The sequence below is a fragment of the Grampus griseus genome (assembly GCF_964374135.1).
Source record: "Grampus griseus genome assembly, chromosome: 4".
NCBI classification, from domain to species: Eukaryota; Metazoa; Chordata; class Mammalia; order Artiodactyla; family Delphinidae; genus Grampus; species Grampus griseus.
In genome coordinates, this window is record NC_138997.1 from 84,025,205 (window position 1) to 84,048,595 (window position 23,391).

At 34.8% G+C, this 23,391-nt stretch overlaps 1 pseudogene across 1 annotated transcript; it reads right to left on the reverse strand.

Annotated features, from left to right (window-relative positions):
- Window positions 1–6,749: 6,749 nt before the first annotated feature.
- LOC309821538 (elongation factor 1-alpha 1-like) lies at window positions 6,750–8,140 on the reverse strand (annotated as a pseudogene). Its single transcript has one exon. The product of its transcript is annotated as an elongation factor 1-alpha 1-like (transcript).
- Window positions 8,141–23,391: the final 15,251 nt, after the last annotated feature.

Sequence of the window (23,391 nt, forward strand, 5' to 3'; positions counted from 1 at the left end):
AAGCAATGGAAACAGTTTCTACTGCCTTAAGTCCAAACTGTCTATGATGTTATTTCCTTCTTTATACAGCATATCTATCATACTGATGAAATTAGCAAATAAAGAATAATCTTACAAAAGAAATACAATTTGTAAGATTCAAACTAATTGCTGATTTAACAAAAAGTTAAGACAAAATATAATGCTTGCATAACTAAATCATTTTATATCAGTTTCATAAAGACTTTAATTCTGGCCATGTGAAAGTCTTCATTCATGTGAAAACTAATTTACACTGGATTACTAAAAAGGCTCATTATTGTATTCTTAATAAATTCATCTTATTTGGCTAAAAAGGACCATAATGAAATTTGTTTGATAGTTGCCCAGTAAACATACATTTCATAAAAAGCTGGAGAAATAAATAATAATTACATCATAATAGTCTTCATTTACAAATATAGCTTAGTTTTCTCCTAAAAAAATTTATACTGAGCTTATGAACATTTAGTGCTTCAGAAAGAGGATGCTATGACCTCACTTAGCAATTAGTTTTCTTTCTATGTGCCATAAAATTGAAGAGATTTACAAAGCAAGTGGAAATACTAACTTTTATAATGATGAGCCATATGGTACTTGTTTTACTATATTTATGCTTAGCAGAGAGTATAAAATTATAGTTATTGCATTTTTTGTTTTTACAAAATGAGGTTACTACTTCTATTATGCTTACAAATTAGCATAATGAAGATAACAACCACAAAAAATTCAGGTTACTTAAAAAAAAATTGATTCTGCTGAGACTAACATTTTCCTTGAGCTGTTTTGGTTTATAAATAAGTTTTAAAATGTTTATAAACATGAAATATTATGTTTATAAAAAATTGTCCAGGTGAAATCCATGACACAGTTCATTTGATTTGGGAAAATGAACTTACTTACATCTTACTCCCAGTCCAAATGTGTTCTTAAAGGAAGAGAAACAGAGGCACTAACTCTGATCTCCCACCTACTCCCTATCTCCTCAACTGAGTATATTTAGTTTGAAATGGATAAATTTGTACTTAGTGATAGGTTAATCTATAATTCATTATAAGAGATTGTATAGGCCCATACTTTGGTAAATTTTAATCTCCAAATGACCTGGAGAGGCAGAGTTATATACATGAAATATGGTAGATTTAGCTAATAAAATGTAGAAACCAAGTATGCCATTTATTAGCTGTGTGGTTATAAGTAACTTACATTTTCTGCTTGGGGGCAGCTCATATGCCTTAAAGCAGACGGTATAAAAATATTAAAAATACAATTTTTTTTCAAATTATAATAGGAAGTCTTAGGAGCATTTTAAGCAAAAATGATTAACCTAGTTCACATAAAATTTGAACACTTTCACCTCTTACACATTGGCCACAGAGGGGCCAACATACTGAAATGATCCTAGGAGAACAATGATCAAGTATGTTGGTGATAACACATAAAAAGAAGATTGCTGGGGCTTCCCTGGTGGCGCAGTGGTTGAGAGTCCGCCTGCCGATGCAGGGGACACGGGTTCGTGCCCCGGTCCGGGAAGATCCCACATGCCGCGGAGCGGCTGGGCCCGTGAGCCATGGCCGCTGAGCCTGCGCATCCGGAGCCTGTGCTCCGCAACGGGAGAGGCCACAACAGTGAGAGGCCCGCGTAACGCAAAAAAAAAAAAAAAAAAAAGATGATTGCATTTCATCTCACCTCATAATAGAATGAGGATGGATCAAATATTTTTTAATATTAAAATAGTCATCAGTTGAGTGAAAACTCAGAATACCATGTTGACTCACCCACAGTATTTTATTAACATAATTATGCCAATTTTCTGAGGATGACAAATATTTACCACTACTATGAACATATTTTAAAATCACAATAGGTCTTGTTTACAATGTCTTGGCTATGCAATCTCAGTTTGAAAATCATCATACTATGCCCTCATCTCAAGCAACAAAAGGCAATGAAAAGTTTATATGTAGAATTTTCTCTTTTAGAAAATACACAATATATATATACCAGCTATTCTTTTAGTAAGAATTTAGTATATATTTATGTTATTTTGGTGCTACACAATCAACATCTCATAATCAGAGCCCATTAGTTTGTTACCATACTCACAAAATGATAAATTACTCTCACAGCCTTCAGTTCCATCTAGTTTTGAATACTAGATCAAAGTAGCATTTTATAATGAGAGTAGGGCTGAACTCAAGCTCATGGTCATTGCACTGAATTAAAGAGTAAAAACATTATGCTCATTTCAAAATAAATAGGATAAACTATCAGGTATTTGCAGAAACAAAGAATGGAGCATAAACCAGGGAAACTTTCTAGTAGTATTTTTATTTTCCATAAGTCAGAAAGATTAGCTTTCCTTTGTATAACAATGTGCTATCATTTTGTAATGCTAACAGAAATGATTAAATCAAAAAATGTAAATGTAATCAGTTTTACAGCCATCTGAAGACTCATCATCTAAGATATAAATTATAGGATTTCCATGGCTGCTGAAAACTTAATAGCTTTATTTCTAGAATACATACTAAGTTGAAAGTCTGATGTTTTACACAGCTTAATGAGAATTCAAATCAGAGTACTTGTAAAAAGAAAGTAGTGGTTCACACTCAGTCAACCATGATAAAAACCAGTTCCTACAGCTATCTGAACTACTACATAAATCCATTCTCTTGTCAATTGTAACTTGTTTCAATTGCCCCTTCATACCTTTTAAACAAAATGTAAATGGACTATTTCAGTCTAAATGTATTAGGTCTTTTATACATAGATCTATCTTGTACATTTATTTTCAAGAGCCTCTACTGTAATGTCAGAAAGATCAAACTCCTCAACGGGCATCACAAAGATCATTTCTAAACTTTTAAAACCCCCTCTTGGGAGCACAAATTTTTCATCGACTATTTTATTTATTTTTTGCTTTTATAGAGTTCTAAACTGGCATTATTGATAGCAGTGTAATCTGCCACTCTTTTCCCTTCTGACTGTCAGTAGTCATAAAAGTGGTGTAGTTTAAAAGATGGAGCCTATTGATTCTTATACTCAGTTAATGAAAATACTTTCTCACTGCCTGAAATATTTGGGAATGTTGGCAAGAAATGTGACAAAAAAGATAAAGTATGATTAATACAATCTCAAACTTTGAAAATAAATTACTTTTACTTGAATTCTGACTGACCAATTTATAGAAAAAATACTGAAGTAGGTGAGGACAGGAATTTTATATTGCTGACATTTTACAAAAATGTTTGTATCAACAAAATCCTTGATTCTCAGTGTCAGTTTATAATCTGAATGGAACACATAAATAATGAAAGATATGGTTTGGGAACTCTTGTTAAAAAGAATTTAAATCATATTTGTCTACCAATCTAGTGAAAACCAGTTTTACATATTTGGATGAAAGGTTCAGAATAAAATTTGCTGTGCAGAGTGAGATCAAACTGAAAAAAAATTGTTTAAAAATTACACCTGATGAAATTTAGAGCTGTGGTCACAATAATCTTGGAGAACAGACTCTGTCAAGCATGAGAAATGTGGCTGAGGGGATATGACACAAGTGTCATAATGCATTTTGGAAGTGAAGTACCTCATGATGATAGAGGCTGGACTGAAGTGAGAAGAAAGTTATCTCTATGGGCATTTTAGTAAAGATATATTTCAGTAAACTAGAAGGTATTAAATAAATGTATTAAAACCTTCCAGTAAAGAGAGATGCAGAAGAGTAACTGTGTTTTAACAAAGCCCTGTTCTCTAAAGGCCACATTTGATTGTTATATTGTTTGCTTTTTCAGTGGAGACTGAAGAGTGTCTCTAAAATATAACTTACAGCTTCTTTACTTTTAGCTCTTTCATATGAACTGCCAAATTTTTCACATACCTGTGGTGGAATTTTCCTTAGATTTTAATATCAAACTGTGTAGAGCTGCCCTTTATATTTTCAAAAATAGTTACACATTGATCCTTGATTTCAATTTTATTCTTATTATGGATAAATATAAATATTTTTGCACTTCCAGTTATGGTAATGTCTGCAATATCTAATTTGTTTCAATTTTAGCCTATTCTCCCACTTCCAATTCATCACCATCTTGTTGCTTATATTGTATGTGTGAGAGAGAAGAACAAAAGGAGAGACAGAGACAGAAAGACAGAGAGAGAGATTTCCCATGTGCAAACTCATATGTATATTCACACAGACACACACACACACTTCATCCTCCTCTCTTGCTCTCCACCACTTCTCTGACTATATACTTCCATAGGGTGTGTCACCTGCACCCAGGGTACTCTCCACAATGCAGCAAGTGTGATACACATTTTTTACTGGAAATATCATCATATATCTTCCATGTGTAATATAATATACTTCTTACTGGTTTTAGTTTCAGAGAAGTCAAAGTTCTTAACTAAACCTGCAATACTTTGTCTTTTCACCGCTGCCTAAATCACCAGTCTCATCTTTCAACACTTATTCCTCTCCCTCTCAACGCTCTGGCCAAAACGTCTTTTAATTTTATAAGCGTGCTGCATTCTGTTCTGTTCATGACCATTGCATATGGGTTCCTTTTCCCAAGACATTATTCCTGAGGTCTATGCTTGGCTGACATCTACTGTGCTCTTAAGTCTCGAAGAGTCTCAGGATCTTCCTTTATGTGGCCTCAAAAAATACAGCGTGTCCCCTTCGTGGCTGATGTGGCCATTTTTTCTAGCTTCTTTTTCTCACTACCACGGCAAATGACTGAGGATAGAGACTTGCCATTTCTGTCCTTCACATTATTCCTAGGACTACCTCATTGATCAGCATATTGCTTAAACATGTTTGTTGCCGAAAGGAATAAACATGATGTGAAGCTATCCATGGTCAGACATGAAGTGTTCCATTTAACCCCCTTCCCTCTTTCTCATGGGTACTGCAATCCAAATGGGCATTGCTAAACTGTCACAGTACCCATGCTTCTACCTAATGGCTATTATTACTCCAACTTAATAAACTCTACTCCTTTGAAGCTCCTGTAATTAAATTGTACGTGCAACTTCGGCATTGCCACCTATTGGCCTCCTGTGGAGAGTCCATGGTTTATTGTGGTTTTAGAACATGGTTTACAGTTTACCTTTTCAACCAGATGCCTGTTGCTAGCCTAGGTATTTGCATGTCCATCATCATGGACAGAGTGAGACATATACTCTTGCCTTTGCTTTTCTCTTTGCCTCGCTTGAATTCTATTATCCAGAATCATCTTCCTTCTTAGGCAAATTCCCTAAAATCATTGCTATTTTTTCCAAAATCAATTCAGTGATTCTTTTGCATTAAAGTGTTTAATTCCACTCAAGAATATTTTATAATCTGGAATTTATAACATGACAATATTAATAATAGCTGCATTTACTATATGCCAGGCCAAATAGTTAATCTTCACAATAACCCTATGAGGTAAATGTCTTTTATCACTACATTCAACAAAACTTCCAGTTTCACTTGTCCATTTTAGTACATTTCTCTTATTTAATTCATTCATTCACTCTTTGCTACAATGATTTCCATATACTTCCTCTCATGGGATCCCTCAACCTTATCTCTGCCCCACTACTCTCAGTGGATGACCTTTCCTCATCTTTCACTGACTGATTTCAAGCCACCCAATGGAACACCTCCACCCTCCTGCCACATCTCTCTCCAGCATCTCTGCAGGTACTCTATCCTTCCCTCCCATTATAGTGGCAGAATTGTCTCTACCAATCAGGGGAAAACTACTCTGCATGTGTCCTGAAGCCTATCCTCTTCTCTCCATGTAACTTGCCTTCTACAGAATGTCAATTATTCTTCCCCATTCTTTTATACAATTCACTTTTTCCTGTCTCCTAGTCCTTTTTATTTCTCAACTTCCAGTATTTTTTCTTTTTCCTAGAAGCTGGATACAATTAACTGTAGCAGGGCAGTGCTCAATACTATTGAAGCCTCACACTTTAGGTTCTACTACTTTAATATCTGTAAATGCGAGAATGCACATTCCAAGAACTGCAAACTAAAATTTGACATTATACCAACAAGTTTACTCAATATTGATGTAATTATACAGAAGCTTAAATATATCACTCAAACTTTAATATTACAGAATTTGTCCTTCTTATAAGTCATCTTACATATAAACAAAGTTACTCTTTGCTTATCTGTCCTAACCTATGAAATGTTGCACCAGCAGACTCTTCCCATAGTTATTCACTATGTTCTTAAACAGGTGATGCCCCCCACTTTGGCAAGGTGAAAAAAATCGAAATCCCTATGCAGAAAAAAATGTTAACTCAGAATTACCAAATTCTGAAGTTACAGCTGATGGTACACCATAAATAAGCTTTGGGAAACTCCTATTAAAGTCTTTTACCTAAGTAGGACTATAGGAAGTTACAATGGTGACCAAAAGAAGACACACGTTCTTCATTAAAATTTGTTTTAATGGGTCTCAAAGTTCTGTGACAGATTTGTGGTCAAGTTGTTTCCATTAGAAAGTACTGATTTTAAAAACTAATAACTTAAAATAGTCACACACACGCACACACATGTAAATGGCCCACAAGACATTCTCCTTTCCTTCTGAAGGTTTTACGATGTGTTTTATCATTAACCAGTCTTTTACTATTAAACTTAAATGGCCAACTGAGACAAAAAGTTCTGAGACTGTTCTTCTACCACTGATTAAGACATGGGTGGCAGGGATTGGGGATAATATTCATTTAACCTTCTGAGCTTTTGGGGCAGACTTGGTGACTTTACCAGCTCTAGCTGTCTTCTTGTCCACTGTTTTGATGACACCCACAGCAACCACATCTCATGTCACCAATACGAAAGTGCCCCAGACGAGGATTGTCACAGAAGCTCTCAACACACATGGGCTTGCCAAGAACCGTATCAATGGTGGTGGAATCACCACACTTCAAGAATCTGGAAGCATCTTCCAGCTTTTTCCCAGAACAACAATCAATCTTCTCATTCAGCTCAGCAAACTTGCAAGCAATTTAAGCTGTGTGACAATACAGCACAGCTGCATATTCAGCACTGCTTTGGCTGGAATTGTTCAAGATAATCATCTGGGCTGTGAAGCCAGCTGCTTCCATTGGTGGGTCACTTTTGGTGTCACAAGGCACACTGCCACAATGGACATCTTTGACAGACATTTTCTTGATATTGAAGGCCATGTTGTCCCCAGGAAGAGTTTCACTCAAAGGTTCATGGTGCATTTCAATAGAGTTTACTTCAGTCGTAACACTGACTGGAGCAAAGGTGACCACCATGCTGGATTTGAGAACACCAGTCTCCACTCAGCCCACATGGATAGTACCTATAGCAACAATTTTATAGATGTCCTAGAAGGGCAGACACAAGGGCTTGTCAGTTGTATGAGTTGGTGGCAGGATGCAATCCAGAGCTTCAAGTAGCATGGTTCCACAGGCACTGCCACCTTAATGGGTAGCTTTTTAATCCCTTGAACCAAGGCATGTTAACACTTGGTTCCAGCTTCTTGTCACCATTTCAACTAGAAATTGGCACAAATACTGCTCTGTTGGGGTTGTAGTCAATTTTCTTAATGTAAGTGTTGACTTCATAAAGATTTCCTTGTATCTCTTCTGGCTGTAGGGTGGCTCAGTGGATCCATCTTGTTAACACCAACAATTAGTTGTTTCACACCCAGTATGTAAGCCAGAGGGGCATGCTCACAGATCTGCCCATTCTTAGAGATACCTGCTTCAAATTCAGCACCACCATCAGCAACAATCAGGACACTGCACAGTCAGCCTGAGATGTACCTGTAATCATGTTTTTGATAAAGTCTCTGTGTCCTGGGGCATCAATGATGGTCACACAATACTTGTTGGTCTTGAATTTCCACAGGGAGATATCTATCAGTAGTGATACCAAGCTCAGTTTCAGCTTTCAGTTATCTAAGACCCAGACATACTTGAAGGAGTTCTTTCCCATATCAGCAGGCTCCTTCTCAAATTTTTTGATGGTTCTTTTGCTGATCCCACCACATTTGTAGATCAGATGGCCAGTAGTGGTAGACTTGCCTGAGTCTACATGTCCAATGATGATGATGTTGATATGAGTTATTTCCTTTCCCATTTTGCCTTAGATTTAGCAGTGGTTTTCATGACACCTGTGTTCTGGTGGTAAACCCATTGTGAAAAAGCCTTCCTATTCCTTTTAATCGATATTCAATATTCAAACATGGGCTGATTGCTCCCAAATTTAAAAAAGGGAAAATAAGATTCATCAGACACCATGTTCTCTTCCAGCTCCCTTCCACTGACAGCTAAGTTCAAAGAGAAACTGACCATACCCATAATTTCTATTTCTCCATCTCTCATGCCTCTACCTCTGCTCTTACATGTCATATTTCCCCCAAACCTTCATTTTTCACTCTGACTGCTCACCTAGATGATTTAATCTCCCCACAAGTTGTCAAAAATAGTCAACTCTATTATATTGACTCTGAGCTGTAAATTTCTTTCATATTTAACATCAAAAAGGTAATTCACTTTTAGATTAACTGCATGTCATATTTCTACTGGAAATTTTTATTTATTGTTTCTTTCTGTGTGGTACAAAAATAATGGTGCATATTACAAATATAGCATCTTCTATATGAAGAAAGACAGAATTGGCATAAGCAAACATATGTTGATTCTCCTCTCAATTCCAAACCTGTATCTGAGCAATAGTTACATGCAACTTTTCCTCAACATTTGTAGATGGAGTTCTCTCAAGCATCTTGTGTTCATCAAATAAAAAAGGAAATCTGTGGAGTACATTAATCACATATGCTCCAACTCTAGTTTTTACCGTTAAAAAGAAGCCTTGATTTTTCAGAAATTTGGGAGTGCTTATCAATATTTGCCTTAAATCCACATTCAGTCATTTGGTAAGTTTTACCTCCTAAACAATTATTAGTAAAACTAACACTTATTAAGGAATTCATGTACTAACACTTTAGGCTCTTTGCATGCATTACCTTAGTTTTATTAGAAAAGAAAACAAAAACTAAGAGTTTGGTACCACTGTCATCCTCAATTTACATATAAGGGAACAGAGACGGAATTTTCCAAAGCTACTCAGCTAGTTAAGTGGGAGTCCAAAATTTGATTTAAACACCTTAGGATCTGTGCTCTGTTAATTTTTCTTTTTCTCACATTTTTCATGAAATTCATTAGAAAATCCACTCTTAACTCCTATTAACTGTGTACACTGCATACAAGCGATCTTTTAAAAGGACAAGTTGAATTGCTGATGCTTCTCTTGCTTAAATTCTTTAATTTGTTTCCATTTAAAATACAGTCTAAAATTCTTATCATAATCTCCAAAACTCTTCCTTACCAGGTCTGTCTCTCTTTTAAGTTAATTACATAGTATCATAGTATGGTAGGCAAAATAATAACCCTCCCAAAGATTTCCATGTCCTAATTCCTGGAACTTGTGAATATGTTAGGTTACATGGCAAAGAAGGAAATTAAAGCTGCAGTTGGAATTAAGGTTGCTAATTAACTGACTTTAAAATAAAGAAATTATCCTATATTATCCCAGTGGGGCAAATGTGACACAAGGGTGATTACATTAAAAGAGAAAAGAGAACCAGAGAAACGTCAGTGTGAGAAATACTGACATTGGTAGCATTGAAGATAAGGGAATTGAACAATGCATCAAGGACTACAGGCAGCCTCTAGATGCTGGAAAACACAAGGAAACAAACTCTCCCATAGAAACTCTAGGAAGAATGTAGATGTGTCAATATCTTGATTTTAACTCAATGTGACTCATTTAGGAATTCTGATCTTCACAAATGCAAGATAATAAATAAATTTGTATCATTTTAAGCCATTCAGTTTGTGGCAATTTGTTAAAACAGCAATAAGAAACACATGGTGATATTTCTTTCAAGCATTAATTTATTCCTTCAGTTATTCTTTGAACAGGTGTACTGTGCAGTTGCTATTACTTATTAGAAACTGCATATTCAGTCATTTAAAGAAATACTCCAATTTTCTCAGATGTATATATTTTCTAAAATATATTGAATTTATTTTAGATAGATATACGAAATAAAAAGAGATATGGGGATATATGTATATGTATAGCTGATTCACTTTGTTATAAAGCAGAAACTAACACACCATTATAAAGCAATTACACTACAATAAAAATGTTAAAAATATATATTAAATGAAAAAAAAAAAGATGCTAGCATCCCTATAACAGTAAAGATTTTGGTACATGGATCCACATTGAGAACTTGATGAAATGTTAGAATCATTCACCCCCTCTTGCCTTGTCTCTGTGGCAAGTTTGCTCTTGTGCTAAAAGCTCGAACAAAAAAGAATGAGACAGAATAGCATATGTGCTCTCTGGGAATGTAGAAAGAAGAAAAATTGAGTATCAGAATGATGTGGAATATGAACATAGATATGCCCATGTGTTTAAAGGAAATACTAATGTTTAACAATGGGTAAATTTTTCAAGTCTTAATTTAGAAGAGTGTCCAGTACATATTTATAAAAAAACTAGTAGCAAGCACATATAGGGTTATCTATATATTCTTGTATTTTAATAGTTTTCTAACAGTCAATTGTATCAATTGATAGAAAGCCATGTTTCATTATTTTACAAACTTAAATGGATTCATTTCTTTTGGTAATTGAACTCAGCAATTGAAATGATGGGAGAAATAATAACAAAACTGAATTTTTACATTCCCCCCCCTTTTCTATTTTCTTTTTAGACTATAATCAGTACATGACAAAAAAAAAATTACAGATTTTTTTTTTGGGATCTTATTTATTTTTTTATACAGCAGGCTCTTATTAGTTATCTATTTTATACATATCAGTGTATATATGTCAAGCCCAATCTCCCAGTTCATCCCACCCACCCCCCACCCCCTGCTTTCCCCCCTTGGGGTCCATACGTTTGTTCTCTACATCTGTGTCTCTATTTCTGCCTTGCAAACCAGTTCATCTGTACCATTTCTAGATTCCACATATATGCATTAATATACGATATTTGTTTTTCTCTTTCTGACTTACTTCACTCTGTGTGACAGTCTCTAGGTCCATCCACATCTGTACAAATGACCCAATTTCGTTCCATTTTATGGTTGACTAATATTCCATTGTATATATGTACTACATCTTCTTTATCCATTTGTCTGTCGATAGGCATTTAGATGGCTTCCATGACCTGGCTACTGTAAATAGTGCTATAATGAACATTGGGGTGCATGCGTCTTTTTGAATTATGGTTTTCTCTGGGTATATGCCCAGTAGTGGAATTGCTGTGTCATATGGTAATTCAATTTTTGTTTTTTTAAGGAAACTCCATACTGTTCTCCATAGTGGCTGTATCAGTTTACATTCCCACCAACAGAGCAAGAGGGTTCCCTTTTCTCCACACCCTCTCTAGCATTTGTTGTTTGTAGATTTTCTGACCATGCCCATTCCAACCAGTGTGACAAGATACCTCTTTGTAGTTTTGATTTGCATTGTTCTAATCATTAATGATGTTGAGCAGCTTTTCATGTGTGTCTTGGCCATCTGTATGTCTTCTTTAGAGAAATGTCTATTTAGGTCTTCTTCCCATTTTTTGATTGGGTTGTTTGTTTTTTTAATATTGAGCTGCATGAGCTGTTTATATATTTTGGAGATTAATCCATTCTCCGTTGATTCACTTGAAAATATTTTCTCCAAATCTGAGGGGTGTCTTTTTGTCTTGTTTAGAGTTTCCTTTGCTGTGCAAAAACTTTTAAGTTTCATTAGGTCCCATTTGTTCATTTTTGTTTTTATTTCCATTACTCTAGGAGGTGGGTCAAAAAGGATCTTGCTGTATTTTGTGTCAAAGAGTGTTCTTCCTATGTTTTCCTCTAAGAGTTTTATAGTGTCTGGCATCACATTTAGGTCTTTAATCCACTTTGAGTTTTTTTGTGTGTATGGTGTTAAGGAGTGTGCTAATTTCATTCTTTTACATGTAGGTGGCCAGTTTTCCCAGCAACACTTGTTGAAGAGCCTGTCTTTTCTCCATTGTATATCCTTGCCTCCTTTGTCATAGATTAGTTGACCATAGGTGTGTGGGTTTATCTCTGGGCTTTGATACTGTTCCATTGAACTATATTTGTGTTTTTGTGTCAGTACCATACTGTCTTGTTTACAGCTTTGTAGTATAGTCTGAAGTCAGGGACTCTGATTCCTCCAGGTCCGTTTTTTCCCCTTAAGATTGCTTTGGCTATTCATGGTCTTTTGTATCTCCATACAAATTTTAAGATTTTTGTTCTAGTTCTGTAAAAAATGCCATTGGTAATTTGATAGGGATTGCATTGAATCTGTACATTGCTTTGGGTAGTACAGTCATTTTCACAATGTTAATTCTTCCAGTCCAAGAACATGTTATATCTCTCCATCGTCTGTGTCATCTTTGATTTCTTTCATCAGTGTCTTATAGTTTTCTGAGTACAGGTCTTTTACCTCCTTAGGTAGATTTATACCTAGGTATTTTATTCTTTTTGTTTCAATGGTGAATGGGATTGTTTCCTTAATTTCTCTTTCTGATCTTTCATTGTTACTGTATAGGAATGCAAGAGATTTCTGTGCCTTAATTTTGTATCCTGGAACTTTTACCAATTCATTGAATAGCTCTAGGAGTTTTCTGGTGGCATATTTAGGATTATCTATGTATAGTATCATGTCATCTGAAAACGGTGACAGTTTTACTTCTTCTTTTCCAATTTGTATGCCTTTTATTTCTTTTTCTTCTCTGATTGTTGTGGCTAGGACTTCCAAAGCTATGTTGAATAAGAGTGGTAAGAGTGGACATCCCTGTCTTGCTGCTGATCTTAGAGGAAATGCTTTCAGTTTTTCACCATTCAGAATGATGTTTGCTGTGGGTTTGTCATACATGGCCTTTATTATGTTAAGGTGGGTTCCCTCTATACCCACTTTCTGGAGAGTTTTTATCATAAATGAGTGTTGAATTTGGTCAAAAGCTTTTTCTGCAGCTATTGAGATGATCATATGGTTTTTATTCTTCAGTTTGTTAATATGGTGTATCACATCGATTGATCTGCGTATACTGAAGAATCCTTGCATCCCTGGGATAAATCCCACTTGATCATGGTGTATGATCCTTTTAATGTGCTGCTGGATTCTGTTTGCTAGTATTTTGTTGAGGATTTTTGCATTATATTCATCAGTGATATTGGCCTGTAATTTTCTTTTAATTGTAGTATCTCTGTCTCGTTTTGTTATCAAGAGTGATGGTGGCCTCGTAGAATGAGTTTGGGAGTGTTCCTTCCTCTGCAACTTTTTGGAAGAGTTTGAGAAGAATAGGTGTTAGCTCTTCTCTAAGTGTTTGATGGAATTCACGTGTGAAGCCATCTGGTCCTGGACTTTTATTTGTTAGGAATTTTTTAATCACAGTTTCAATTTCATTACTTGTGACTAGTCTGATCATATTTTCTATTTCTTCTTGGTTCAGTCTTGGAAAGTTATACCTTTCTAAGAATTTGTCCATATCTTCCAGGTTGTCCATTTTATTGGCATAGAGTTGCTTGTCTCTTAGGATGCTTTGTATTTCTGCAGTGTCTGTTGTAACTTCTTTTTCATTTCTAATTTTATTGATTTGACTCCTCTCTTTTTCTTGATAAGTCTGGCTAAAGGTTTATCAATTTTGTTTATCTTCTCCAAGAACAAGCTTTTAGTTTTAATGATTTTTGCTACTGTTTTCTTTGTTTCTATTTCATTTATTTCTGCTCTGATTTTTATGATTTCTTTCCTTCTACTAACTTAGGGCTTTGTTTGTTCTTCTTTCTCTAGTTCCTTTAGGTGTAAGGTTAGGTTGTTTATCTGAGATTTTTCTTGGTTCTTGAGGTAGGATTGTATTGCTATAAGCTTCCCTCTTAGAACTGCTTTTACTGAATCCCATAGGTTTTGGATCATGCTGTTTTCGTTGTCATTTGTCTCCAGGTATTTTTGATTTCCTCTTTGATTTCTTCAGTGATCTCTTGGTTATTTAGTAACATATTGTTTAGCCTTGCTGTGTTTGTGTTTTTTACATTTTTTTCCCCTGAAATTGATTTGTATCTCATAGCGTTGTGGTCAGAAAAAATGTTTGACATGATTTCAATTTTCTTAAATTTACTGAGGCTTGATTTGTGACCCAAATGTGATCTATCCTGGAGAATGTTCCATGTACTCTTGAGAAGAACGTGTAATCTGCTGTTTTTGGAAGGAATGTCCTATGAATATCAATTAAATCTATCTGGTCTATTGTGTCATTTAAAGCTTGTGTTTCCTTATTAATTTTATGCTGGATGATCTGTCCATTGGTGTAACTTAGGTGCTAAAGTCCCCCACTATTATTGTGTTACTGTAGATTTCCTCATTTATAGCTGTTAGCATTTGCCTTATGTATTGAGGTGCTCCTATGTTGGGTGCATATATATTTATAATTGTTATATCTTCTTTTTGGATTGATCCCTTGATCATTATGTAGTATCCTTCCTTCTCTTTTGTAACATTCTTTATTTTAAGTCTATTTTATACGATATGAGTATTGCTACTCCAGCTTTCTTTCGATTTGCATTTGCATGGAATATCTTTTTCCATTCCCTCACTTTCAGTCTGTATGTGTCCCTAGGTCTGAAGTTGGTCTCTTGTAGACAGCATATATATGGGTCTTGTTTTTGTTTCCATTCAGCTAGCCTGTGTCTTTTGGTTGGAGCATTTAATCTATTCACATTTAAGGTAAGTATCCATATGTATGTTCCTATTACCACTTTCTTAATTGTTTTGGGTTTGTTTTTGTAGGTCCTTTTCCTCTCTTGTGTTTCCCACTTAGAGAAGTTCGTTTAGTGTTTGTTGTAGAGCTGGTTTGGTGGTACTGAATTCTCTTAGTTTTTGCTTGTGTGTAAAGCTTTTGATTTCTCTGTTGAATCTGATTGAGATCCTTGCTGGGTAGACTAATCTTGGTTGTAGGTTCTTCCCTTGAAACACTTTAAATATATTATGCCACTCCCTTCCGGCTTGTAGAGTTTCTGCTGAGAAATCAGCTGTTAACCTTATGGGAGTTCCCTTGCATGTTATTTGTCATTTTTCCCTTGTTGCTTTTAATAATTTTTCTTTGTCTTTAATTTTTTGTCAATTCAATTCCTATGCTTCTTGCTGTGTTTCTCCTTGAGTTTATCCTGCCTGGGACTCTCTTCACTTCCTGGACTTGGTGGCTATTTCCTTCCCCATGTTAGGGAACTTTTCAATTATAATCTCTTCAAATATTTTCTCAGGTCCTTTTTCTCTCTCTTCTCCTTCTGGGATTCCTATAACACTAATGTTGGCGCTTTTAATGTTGTCCCAGAAGTCTCTTAGGCTCTCTTCATTTCTTTTCATTCTTTTTTCTTTATTCTGTTCCATGGCAGTGAATTCCACCATTCTGTCTTCCAGGTCACTTATCCATTCTTCTGTCTCAGTTATTCTGCTATTGATTCCTTGTAGTGTATTTTTCATTTCAGTTATTGTATTGTTCATCTCTGTTTGTTGTTTAATCCTTCTAAGTGTTTGTTCTTTAATTCTTCTAGGTCTTTGTTAAACATTTCTTTCATCTTCTCGATCTTTGCCTGCATTCTTTTTCCGAGGTTCTGGATCATCTTCACTATCAGTATTTTGAATTCTTTCTCCAGAAGGTTGCCTATCTCCACTTTATTTAGTTGTTTTTCTGGGTTTTTATCTTTTTCCTTCAACTGGTACACAGTCCTCTCCCTTTTCATTTTGTCTATCTTTCTGTGAATATGGTTTCTGTTCCACAGGCTGCAGGATTGTAATTCTTCTTGCTTCTGCTGTCTGCCCTCTGGTGGAAAAGGCTATCTAAGAGGCTCGTGCTTGCTTCCTGATTGGAGGGACTGGTGGTGGATAGAACTGGGTGTTGCTCTGGTGGGCAGACTCAGTAAAACTTTAATCAACTTTTCTGCTGATGGGTGGGGTTAAGTTCCTTCCCTCTTGGTTGTTTGGCCTGAGACGACCCAGCACTGGAGCCCACAGGCTCTTTGGTGGGGCTAATGGCAGACTCCGGAAGGGCTCATGCCAAGGAGTACTTCCCAGAACTTCTGCTGCCAGTGTCCTTGTCCTCACAGTGAGCCACAGCCACCTCCCGCCTCTTGCCTCTGCAGGAGACCTTCCAACAGTAGCAGGTAGGTCTGGTTCAGTCTCCTATGGGGTCACTACTTCTTCCCCCTGGGTCCTGATGTGCACACTACTTTTTGTGTGCCCTCCAGGAGTGGAGTCTCTGTTTTCCCAGGTCCTGTCAAAGTCCTGTAATCAAATCCCACTAGCCTTCAAAGTCTGATTCTCTGGGAATTCTTCCTCCCATTGCCAGACCCCCAGGTTGGGAAGCCTGACGTGGGGCTCAGAACCTTCTTTCCAGTGGGTGGACTTCTGTGGTATAATTGTTCTCCAGTTTGTGAGTCACCCACCGAGTGATTATGGGATTTGATTTTTTTGTGATTGCACCCCTCCTACCATCTCATTGCGGCTTCTCCTTTGTTTCTGGATGCGGGGTATCTTTTTTGGTGAGCTCCAGTGTCTTCCTATTGATGACTGCTCAGCAATTAGTTATGATTCCAGTACTCTCGCGAGAGGGAGTGAGTGCACATCCTTCTACTCTGCCATCTTCATCTTCAAGACAATAACATGAATATTTTGAGATAAGGAAAAAATAACGACATCACCTCTAATTTTATTTCAGACTATGCAATATGTAAAGCAATTCCATTTCTACAACAGATAAAACTGAATAAAAACAGTGCTAAAAATGAACAAAATAAAACTGAGTAATACTACAAAATTATACTATGCTTCTCTAATGTCTCCAATAAGGAAACTAGGGTATTTCCTGTAGTTTACAATAGAATATTAAATTAATGACAGGTTTATTTGTCTATAATAAAGGAAAATAAAGGAACCATAAAATATTTATATTGTTAGCAAAGGACATTTACTGTTTAATGTTAGCATTCTTTGGCTTCTGCAGTGATTCAGCCACATTGATAATCATTATGGATCTTTATAATTTGATTTAAATTGATGGCATCATATAAATTAAAATGATGAAATCTCTATTAAATGGTGTATTTTTAACCAACTGAATTCTTATTCTTAAATATATATATACATTTTAATTTTGAAAAAAATTTATTCTCATCACTGTCATTTCAACAATATATTAGTTATTCTACAACTTACTTGTTAAACTTTATGATTAGTCTGAAAATGAGATTGTACTTTAAGTCAATTCCACTTTTCAGTAGTTGGCATACAGTAGGGGTTTAACAAATTGCAACAATAATAGTAATAGTGGTAGTAGTTACAGAAGTGGTAATAACAGGAGTATTTTTGGTATTTATCATCATTATTTTTATGATATGCTTTATGTTAACCAATGAGGTTATATACTAGAGCATATACGATGGTGTTTACCATTATTCCCTTCAAATTGTTAAAGTTATCAAGAAACAATTATGTGGTATGAATAGATTAAGATAAAAATTTTCAGAACTAGTTTATAATAAATAAAATTCTAATATCACCTCATTCTTTTTTTTTTTTTGCGGTACGCGGGCCTCTCACTGTTGTGGCCTCTCCCATTGCAGAGAGGAATGAATGAATGAAATTAGAGCACTCCCTAACACCATACACAAAAATAAACTCAAAATAGATTGAAGACCAAATGTAAGGCCAGACACTATAAAACTCTAGAGGAAAATGTAGGCAGAACACTCTATGACATAAATCACAGCAAGATCCTTTTTGACCCACCTCTTACAGAAATGGAAATAAAAACAAAAATAAACAAATGGGACCTAATGAAACTTAAAAGCTTTTGCACAGCAAAGGAAAACATAAACAAGATGAAAAGACAGCCCTCTGAATGGGAGAAAATATTTGCAAACGAAGCAACTGGCAAAGGATTAATCTCCAAAATACACAAGCAGCTCATGCAGCTCAATATCAAAAATACAAACAACCCAACCCAAAAATAGGCAGAAGACCTAAATAGACATATACAGATTGCCAACAAACACATGAAAGGATGCTCAACATCACTAATCATTAGAGAAATGCAAATCAACACTACAATGCAGTATCACCTCACACCAGTCAGAATGGCCATCGTCAAAAAATCTACAAACAATAAATGCTGGAGAGGGTGTGGAGAAAAGGGAACCCTCTTGCATTGTTGGTGGGAATGTAAACTGATACAGCCACTATCGAGAACAGTATGGAGGTTCCTTAAAAAACTAAAAGTAGAACTACCATATCATCCAGTAATCCCACTACTGGGCATATACCCTGAGAAAACCATCATTCAAAAAGAGACATGTACCACAATGTTCTTTGCAGCTCTATTTACAATACCCAGGACACGGAAGCAACCTAAGTGTCCATCGACAGATGAATGAATAAAGAAGATGTGGCACATATATACAATGGAATATTACTCAGCCATAAAAAGAAACAAAAGTGAGTTATCTCTAGTGAGGTGGATGGACCTAGAGTCTGTCATACAGAGTGAAGGAAGTCAGAAAGGGAAAAACAAAAACCATATGCTAACACATATGTAAGGAATCTAAAAAAAAAAAAAGGTGAAAAACCTAGGGGCAGGACAGGAATAAAGACACAGACATAGAGAATGGACTTGAGGACACGGGGAGGGGGAAGGGTAAGCTGGGATGAAGTGAGATAGTGGCATGGATGTATATCCACTACCAAATGTAAAATAGCTAGTGAGACACAGCCGCATGGCACAGGGAGATCAGCTCTGTGCTTTGTGTCCACCTAGAGGGCTGAGATAAGGAGGATGGGAGGGAGATGCAAGAGGGTGGGGATATGGGGATATTGCATATGTATAGCTGATTCACTTTGTTATACAGCAGAAACTAACACACCATTGTAAAGCAATTATACTCCAATAAAGATGCTGAAAAAAAAAAACTAATAAGAACTAGAAAAAAAATTACAGAGGAGATAGGCGATTATGTAAGGAAAAGAAAGTGGCAGGAGCTCTGAGGCAGAAATTTAGTTTTTGAAGGATAAGAAGCTCTGCACTTTATTGGAAGTTTAAAAAAAGCTGATTTTTTTTACATCTAGAATATAGCATATCTAGATTAAAATATATAAAATATTTAAATGTATTAAATGGGGGATTATCACCTTACAGCTTTATTGTTTTCTCACCTCTACCTTCAGTAGTGACTTACTGAATCTTCCTCCTCTTGACTTGGCAAAATCTCAAGTAAATCTTTATGCATCCATTATTGATTTGATCACTGTGCCATTCCTGACATTTCCCATAATTTTAGCTCCTCTCAGTTCCTTGAACATTTCTCCTCATTATCATGTGTTCTCCCTCTAATTTCATCTTTTTAATTCCATTTTCTGGTCAGTACCTCCTATCATTCTAGATCCCTCTCGTGTTCTTTGATCTCCTTTGAACTCCAGTCCATCAACTCCTCCATATTTTATATTTTCTCACATACTTCATGTTGCAGGTCAAATGTAATTGTCAATGGTTACAACATGGACTATAGTATTATTTAGATCATTATTAGCCTTTCTTCCAGTTCCACCTTTACATTATTATAAGCTTTCATGATTCAGTTTAAATCAAGAGGGAAACATGGGACCAGAGAGATGATTTCCCAGAGAGAAGCATAGCAAGGCACTGAACAAAACAGCAAACCACCTGCATTTATGACTGCAAGAGTATTTCCGTTTTCTAGAAAAAAGATTACAAGAGGAGAGAGAGTGCTTATATTGCTTATATGCAGGGCACAATTATTATCTCTAATTGTGGCTTTTACTTGGGCTACTTGCATGTGTTTTTAAAATGATATATACTGTAACAATCCTGAACTTTTATTTAATGAAACAGCATATCCATCAATATTTACCACTGCCTAATTTGTGACCCTTTTCATTGCATTAGAGATACAATGTTTTCAAATATCCGAAAGCAGCCTTAATATTGTGCAATTTTCAAAAACAAACTTGGAGGTCTGAAGTGAGAATGCTAACAGAAAACTGACTCTCTAGTTACAGGACCCGCAAAATGTTAAATGCAGAGGTGACTCCTTCCTGTGCGCTGCTTACATTCCTAAGTGCTGGATACAAGTGCTCAGTTCTGGGAGGAATGGAAGTTCATGCATCCATCTCACATAGTTTTTCCTTTGTCTGACAGTGCTGCCAGCCAAGGAACCTATTAATGCCAATCATCATGGCAAATGTTAAACAACAGAGTCCTGTCCAGTTAGAACTGGCCACAGCCAACCACCTCATTTCACCAATGTATAGAAGTTTTCAGTTTTCAGAGAATAATATGTTTTTACTAACATCTAAAGAAATAGGAATTATATTTTGGGATCAAAATGAAAAGTGAAAATTAATATACTTATTAGCACTTGAATCAGGACCATAATTCTGCAGAAAGAGATTTGTAATTTTTATTGTTTTTGACATTATTGAGGGGTGCCTTTTGTTACATACCTTAGGATTTCTGATGCTACAACGTATCATAAAAATTAATTAGTAATATCACTATCGGTTTAGAGATGAGAAGATTTTCCAGTTATATTCTAAGGGTTCGATCACAGATTTAATTCATCAAAGTTATATGAATTGAACAAATGAATAAGGAACTCATAAACAAGAATAAACTGATGGACTTGGCACACAAGTCTGGCATCTGGGGTGATAATGTTATACTAATGTGAAAAGAGAGAGAACTTGCTGCTGAGATCCATAAGATGAAAAGCTGTATGTTTATCTGGAAAGTTTGGCCAATAAATGCCTGAGTTCCTTAACAGAGGTGAAGGAGCCCTGTTACCAATACTTGACAATGATCTTGCATTAACTTTTTGGAATCTCACTAAACTGACCTTTCATAACTTATTAAAATTACAGCACAGTCTAAAATAGAACAATACAGAAGTATAGGAGTTCATAAGCGAGAGTTTAAATCTTGTTCCCATACTAGCGCACATAGAGGGTTTTAAAAAAAAGTGGAATGATATATCTGAACATTTATTAAATAGATTTTCTTTTGTAGACACTCTATTTTACAAATACCATTGGGTACAATTATTAAAGTAGTATAACTAATAGTTTGTAGATATTTTTTTAAAAAGTTTGGGATGAAATACACACACTGAAAAAAATTTTTTAAATATGCAAACACCATAGAGAAACATATTTAAATACATAATCCTGTTGGCATTTGTCCTTGCAAATTTTTCTATGTATCCAGTCTTTATTTTTCAGTGAATAAGGATCTTGGTGACAATGAGACTTATGAAGCAGAATAGAACAGTCAGGAACTCAAGAATATAAATAACATTATGTGGTCATGGGAATGATTAAAATATTTAATGAACAGTGAAACAATTATACTAAAAGGGAAAAATACTATTGTACAATACAGTAAAAAGTAATATGCAAGTATATTATAATACAAACTTAAAAATAAATGCTTTTAAAACTTTATATAAAATATATAATATTTTTATGTAATTGTAGTAAAAGTTCTTCAAACAATATCATGGCTGATATTTTAGAACTTTAAAAAATATTCTTGCTAAATTTAGCAATTCCTTTTTTTATTTGAATTTAATTTGAATTTCTTAGATTTTGGGTGAAATTAGCTGTACTGTTTGTGTCATGGATTCTTCATCCTTGAATATTTATTTTTAATAAATTTTAGTTTTATAAAATATATGCAAGGGTTTTTTCTATATTTTATGTGCTATGTTTTTTAGCCGTTTGTCACAAATATTCTACATTGCCTTTATAGATGACTGACAGTTTGACTACAAATAGAATTACTTGATCACAACCATATCCCACAATGCTTTCCCATTAATATTGGATATCACTCTCCTTTGTTAATTTTCTTAAACTTGCTTATACCTTCATAATGAGTATCTTTATTAAACTCTCAATTACACCTTTGTATTTGCCATTTATTTTCTGCCAAAACCCTATTAATCTTCCATACAGAAGAATGAAAGAAGTTAACAGGATCTGCCCTTTCAGAAGTCTTTATATCTCAGAATACTTGAGTTGGAGTTTGTGCTCAGTTAGCTTTCTTCCGGAGAACTCTGGTAGTGTAACCTATCATATTGAAACACTGGTTTGAGTACTATTTGTTGTTTATTTCTGATGTTCATTAATACTTCATGTTTATGGTTTGTTCTCTTCTTTTTCTGGGAATATATGGCTTATTTGAAATTTCCTGATTGAAAAAACAGGCATTCAGTTTATTAATTCACAGATGTTTATATGATATAGCAAATCAATGCCCATATACGTCTAGAACAAAACACACAGATATATTTTATGAACAAGCATAAACTTAATAGAAAAATAGAACGCTACCTAATTTATCCATGTATCTATGTATTTCTCTCTCTATATATATATGTATGTATGTATATATCTATCTAGATCACAAAATTTTTTAATCAGTTTATTCCTAGCTACTATATTTTATTGTGACTGTTAATAAGATTGCTTGTTATTATGATTTTAACTGCTTATTACTAGAACTTAATAAAACTACCTTAAAAAAATAACAAATATATACTTTACATTAGCTTCAGTGTATTTCACTTGATTGTCTTAGATTTTCCAAGTATCTTATTCTTACATTTGCTTTATTAGTAGTTTAGTTGCTTTAGCAGTTTATTTTAACCTATCAATAAAACTATGAAGTAATTAATTTTTGAGATTTGTAACCTCACACATGTTCATTATTTTCTAAGTTATATGTGTTTTTAAAACATATTTGTATTTTTAAATGTAATAAATTACTGTAAAATTTGAAAAGCTGCACACTATTACATTAGATATAGTATATTATACAGCTCTATATTTTATATCACATATTTCATACTTTCATTTCCTTTTCCTTTTCTTCAATGTCTTTGAAAGTATCTCAACTTTATTTTCTACACTACTCTTCAATTCTGCTTTCTAGATATTTTTAGATTTGTTAATAAAATTTTATTTTCCTCCAAGTACTTATTTATATGATGAGTTATCTTTTCTCCAATTATTTTTCCTCAATCTCTTAAATATATTTTTTAATTTATAAATGCTACATTTTTATACATTATATTTTACTATGGATTTGAAAACCTTTCTGAAAATTTCCTCTTAATCTCTATATAAAACATTTTTGTTAGGAGTTTTTACTCTATCTTTTGTAGTAAACTTATTCAATGGTCTACTTTCTCATGAAATAACATCCTCAGAGTTCTGAGGTAGGTAGGTAAATGTTGGGAGGAGGGA